This window comes from Triturus cristatus, chromosome 4_2 (genome assembly GCF_964204655.1).
Source record: "Triturus cristatus chromosome 4_2, aTriCri1.1, whole genome shotgun sequence".
NCBI classification, from domain to species: domain Eukaryota; kingdom Metazoa; phylum Chordata; class Amphibia; order Caudata; family Salamandridae; genus Triturus; species Triturus cristatus.
In genome coordinates this window covers 176,314,191-176,320,190 of record NC_140586.1, presented here as the reverse complement: position 1 = coordinate 176,320,190, position 6,000 = coordinate 176,314,191, and positions in this window count along the sequence as shown.

Below are 6,000 nucleotides of genomic sequence, written 5' to 3'. Positions count from 1 at the left end.
GGCGGTAGCATGGGAGTCCGAGGGCGGTAGCATGGGAGTCCACGCGCAGTAGCCAGTGCTTAATTTGTAAAATATGAAGTGCAGGTGCTCACAATTTTTTTTTAGGAGGCCACACCCACTTCCCTCAGCTCCACCCTCTTCTACCAGTGGCTCCACCCACTTACTCTAGATGCCACACCTACATCCTCAATTGTCACTTCTGACTCTCAAGTACCAGAAAACCAGCACATGATGGCAAAAGTTCATTTAGTGGAGCCTGACAGATGCAATATGGGAGCTTCCATGCAAGACGGTGGCTGAAGTGAAACAGCATGACAGTAGCAAGTAGTGGGGGCTCTACAGTCCCTATCCCAAAGGAATGTAAGAGAGACAATGTTGAAAAGGAGATGCTTTTTAACTTTTTTAGGTCCGGATTAAATGCTATCCCCACTTGAAACGTCTATCTCTTTGTTTCACAGAATGTCAGCACTTCATGTAGATCTCCGTTGAGCAGCTCCCGTCAACCCTTTCCCTTAACTCGTGCACATTCTTTTTCGTTACTGCTTTCTTCCTGTGTCACTGTTTTCCCATATTTCTCTTCCTCTTTCTTCCCCCTTTTTATGTTTTTGTCTCTCTGCTTTGGGTGAAAGTCTGATTAAGAAAAATAGGTAGCGGTCCCCCAATAAAAAGTGCTGGTGGGCCCCACCTGCAACAGGCAGTTCAAATTAAGCACTGGGAAAGCATATGTAATCTACCTTTCCATCGCCGTCACGGGCACCAACTTCCCATCTAGGTTTAGGCTCCACAATCACTAGTACTTATATTTATATATACCCAGAATGTGCCGGCGCTCATAGGGTTAACACATATAAACTCATTAACAGTCAGTTTTGGTTAAATGGAGAAGCATGTGAAAAGCCAAACATTGCCATACAGTAGATATAGGGGTGATTTTAGGCACTAGAAAGAGTAGCTGCACTGTCTGAAATTAAAGCCGGGAGTTCAGAAACTCACTAAGGCTGCACTTCCAGGTATATTAGAAGTGGTGCACAAAGGCGCCAGAGCTAACTACAGTCTCACTTAACAAACTGGCTGCACTTGTAGGCGCTGGAGCACTTCTCAATCGCAAGTGAACGGAACACATCCAGACACTGCTTATGGCAGTGCCTTAAAGATTGTTGAAATCCATCCACTAATGTGAGATCACAAACAGCAAAAAGACACTTCAATGTAAAGCCATTACTGGCTGTGGATTAATCTGCACTTATAGGCAGAGCAAAGGAATGCACTCTCAAGCATTATGACCTAATCACAAGCCTTGCTAATGTTTTTGCTCATTTTACAGACTAACGTAGATAATTTCTCCACATAACATTACAGATACACAGAATATGCCATTCACGAATGGAGCAATGGCTTATTTATTTTTATACTTCATACGCAAACTACAAACATCGAAATGGTACACAGAAGGCTAGTGAAAGCTCGGAGGCCCGGAATTTAAATAATTATCCAGCCATCCCCTTCAAGTACACCACTACCATCACAGCAACAGACAGTCAGGGTGAGCACTGAGCTGAGAAAAGAAGCAAAGAAAATTAACCCCTTTGCAGGCCAGACGTGGTGAGGAACCAGTTGTGTTTTTTGGGAGCCTTCCATGGCAAGAAACTGCTGGTTACTCAGATCGATGGCTGCCACAGCCTTACTGGACAAGAGTTAGGAATAAATACCAACTCTACTCAAGTGTGCGAGCAATTTTTAGCTCAGCATGTTGTTTTGAGACGAACGAGAGTCTGCCTTGAGACACAACAAGGTCCAGAACCAACCACTCAAGCCAATAAAGATTAAAGGAAACGTTAGCTACCAGGGATGGGATCGGAGAAGACAGTGCAAAATCACAACACATGTATGGCACATCAGAGGGGCACCAGTGTAAGAAGAATGTAAAGCAGAGGGACAATAGAAGAAAGAGAATATTTGATAGATACTCATATTATGATACTTTGGGGGAATGGTCCACGGCTAAAACTACAAAAAAAAGAAATATATACAGCGAGAGGTAGAGACAAGAGAGTGTCAGTGAATAAGAATGAGAGAGGAAGGCGGGAGGAATCCGGTGGGGAATGGAGGGATGTATAGAGAAATAGAGAAACCTGCAGAGAATGGAGAGAGTCAGACAGTGAGGCATAGAAAGCGAGTGAGGGAGGGTACCAAAAGGACAATTTATGGATTACTAATAACTTCTTGAAGTTATAAACCATTAAAATAGAAATTCTGCTTGCCACCAAGGAATCGGATATTTAGAATAAGGTAGTGTGGCCCCAGATCATGCGTCCTGTGCTAAATCTGTCATTAGAAAGCAAGGCTTCCAAAGTTTCAAGTTCCTGCTTACTCCATCTGAAAACACTTAAAATGCAGCTTCCCTGGCCTGACCCCAGGTGGTGATGTGGTAACTTGTGATGCACCACTGCACAATCTCGAAACACAATCAATTGTATTTTCATTTGTGAAGGTTAAACTGCAGGGAATTAGCCATTTAAAAGCAGCAAACTGTTTAGGGGAGCGGGAGCCTGGAGGATACTTCAGGCCCAGGGCAGTGGCCGGGCAGGGGCTACATCAGCACTAAGACTGGAAAATTGCAGGAAGAGGGGCCCAGGAGCAATGGAAGTGGATTAACCAACATCATGCCAGTGGTAGCAAAAGTAAAAGCATGCCCCCTCTGATCTCCAGTGTCATCACAGGGTTGACTCCGTTTCTCATCCTTAGTCCGTCAACATACTTCTGTTTGCTCCTGAAGCGCGAGGATGAAGGCAGACAGTGTAAAAACTACAGGAAAGTAACCAGTGTTCATTGAATCCTGTTTATATTCTCTCACTTTGACTGCCTTCCTGAGCCTTGAGGCTTGAGGTAGCAATTGCAGTGCAAGGGTAGCAGGTACTTTACCTTGCTACCTCTCGCTCACTCGGGCATCTGCTCCTTCAACTTATTCAGCTGGGGACCCCTATTGCACTGCTTTCAATCTAAGACAGGCTCAGCCAGCACTCTCACACAGGCTCCTTCACAGCCCCTATGCGTGACCTGCGACCCCGAAGGGAACAACACTTCAGTTCCTCCTGTCCTTGGACGACTGGGCCCTTTAAGTTAACCACAGCCGACCGGGCCATTCATCGTTATATGATATATGTGTGTACGGCTGGCGTCTGCTACTAGGCGAGGCAGTGGCGCAGCATCACCATCACTCCAAAAAAACAAAATGCAGCATTGGTTGGGCATGGCTCAGCCAGTACTTTATTGTTATTATGGTTACGTGGTAGGCTGGGGCACTGCCTTAACTAACTACTGATACATATAGCCCTGAAGCAGCTAACCGTTAGGAGAGTGGGAGCCTGGAGGAAATTGCAGGAGCCGGGCAGGCCCTTTAACTTAACCCTGGCCGGCCCGGGCCCTTCACCATGATACGTAAATATATCTGACTGTTTATGGCCGCCGCTACTAGGCCAGGCAGAGGCAGTAGCGCAGCACAGTATTACCATCAAAACACCGGCGTCACATCACCATGCTAAAAAACAAATAAAAAAGCAGCGTTGGTTTGGCAATGGACATGCCGATCAGTTATTACTTACTGTTACGTAGTGGGCCGAGGCTCTGCCTTAGTTCACTGAAGTAGGTCTGGCGTGGTTCTGCTACTGCTCTCAAAGCAGTCGAGCTCACTTGAATGCTACTAATAACTCGTGGGGTGCCGGGGCGTGGCATATCTGGAACAAAATCTACGCACGCTGCCTGGCCGCTGCACAGACAGTACACCTGTCAGACCAAAACCAGCCCAAATTGCCCAATCAGTGTCCCGCCCACCAGCAACACTGAACTAAGGTCCCTCAAAGCAGTACTGCCATCAGAATCTTCTTGGCTCAGGCTCTCACAGCTGCAAAACTCTTCACAGGGACTCGGGAGAGGAGAACAACACTCTGCGCCGTCAGTGAGGTACATATACAAAATATCAATCATCAATATCATATGTGACGCCACGTTTAACAGACGCGTGTAGACATGGCCCTGAAAATTAAGTGCCGATGCTAAGCACCAGAAAGCACTGGCACAAATTAAGCACTGGCGGTAGCATGGGAGTCAGAGGGCGGTAGCATGGGAGTCTGAGGGCGGTAGCATGGGAGTCATGGGAGTCCGAGAGTGGTAGCATGGGAGTCCGAGGGTGGTAGGAAGTGAGTCCAAGGGTGGTAGCATGGTTGTGAAGGGCAGCAGAATGGGAGTCCAAGGGCGGTAGCATGGGAGTCCGAGGGCGGTAGCATGGGAGTCCGAGGGCGGTAGCATGGGAGTGAAGGGCTGCAGAAAAGAAGTCCATGGGCGGTAGCATGCGAGTCCAAGGGCGGTAGCATGGGAGTCAGAGGGAGGTAGGATGGGAGACCAAGGGCGGTAGCATGGGAAACCATGGGCGGTAGCTTGGGAAACAAGGGTGGTAGCATGGGAGTCCAAGGGCGGTAGCAGAGGATACTGAGGGAGGTGGCATGGGAGTCCAGGGGCGGTAGCATGGAAATCCAAGGGCGGTAGCAGGGGAGCCCAAGGGTGGTATCATGGCAATCCAATGGCGTTAGCATCGTAGTCAAAGGGCGGTAGCATGGGAGTCCAAGGGCGGTAGCAGAGGATACTGAGGGAGGTGGCATGGGAGTCCAGGGGCGGTAGCATGGAAATCCAAGGGCGGTAGCAGGGGAGCCCAAGGGTGGTATCATGGCAATCCAATGGCGTTAGCATCGTAGTCAAAGGGCGGTAGCATGGGAGTCCAAGGGCGGTAGCATGGGAGTCCAAGGGCGGTAGCATGGGAGTCCAAGGGCGGTAGCATGGGAGTCCAAGGGCGGTAGCATGGGAGTCCAAGGGCAGTAGCATGGGAGTCCAAGGGCAGTAGCATGGGAGTCCAAGGGCGGTAGCATGGGAATCCAAGGGCGGTAGCATGGGAATCCAAGGGCGGTAGCATGGGAATCCAAGGGCGGTAGCATGGGAATCCAAGGGCGGTAGCATGGGAATCCAAGGGCGGTAGCATGGGAATCCAAGGGCGGTAGCATGGGAATCCAAGCGCAGTAGCATGGGAATCCAAGCGCAGTAGCATGGGAATCCAAGCGCAGTAGCGTGGGAATCCAAGCGCAGTAGCGTGGGAGTACAAGGGCAGTAGCATGGGAGTCCAAGGACGGTAGCATGGGAGTCTCAGGGCAAAAGCATGTGATCCTGAGGGCAGAAGCATGGGAATCCAAGGGCTGCAGAATGGGAGACCAAGCGCGGTAGCATGGGAGTCCAAGGGCAATAGCATGGGATTCCAAGGGCAGTAGCATGGGAGTCCAAGGGCAGTAGTATGGGAGTCCAAGGGCAGTAGCATGGAAGTCCAAGGGCAGTAGCATGGGAGTCCAAGGGCAGTAGCATGGGAGTCCAAGGGCGGTAGCATGGGAGTCCAAGGGCAGTAGCATGGGAGTCCAAGGGCAGTAGCATGGGAGTCCAAGGGCAGTAGCATGGGAGTCCAAGGACAGTAGCAGGGGAGTCCGAGGGCGGTGCATGGAAGTCTAAGGGCAGTAGCTTGTGAGTCCAATGCTGGTAGCATGGGAGTACAAGAGCGGTAGCATGCGAGTCAGAGGACGATAGCATAGGAGTCAAATTTCGGTAGCATGGGAGTCCGAAAGTGGTAGTATGGGATGCCGAGGGCGGTAGTTAGGGATTCCGAAGGCAGTAGCATAGGAGTCCAAGGGCAGTAGCATTGGAGTCCAAGGGCGGTAGTATGGTAGTTTGAGGGCAGATGGACACTTGGCAGGCCGCAGGACGGATGCTCCCACACCCCAGGCCCCGACTGAAACCCAGGCCTTGGAGCTGGTCCCTGCTTCTCAACCCAGCCAGGCCGGGGCTGCCCGGGCACGAGGGACCCCTGTCCTGGGCACACAGACCCTCAGGACTGGCGCTTTTTTTCCACACATTTTTTTCATAATTCCGCATAGTGGCGTTACGCCAATTCCACCCAGCCCTAACCAA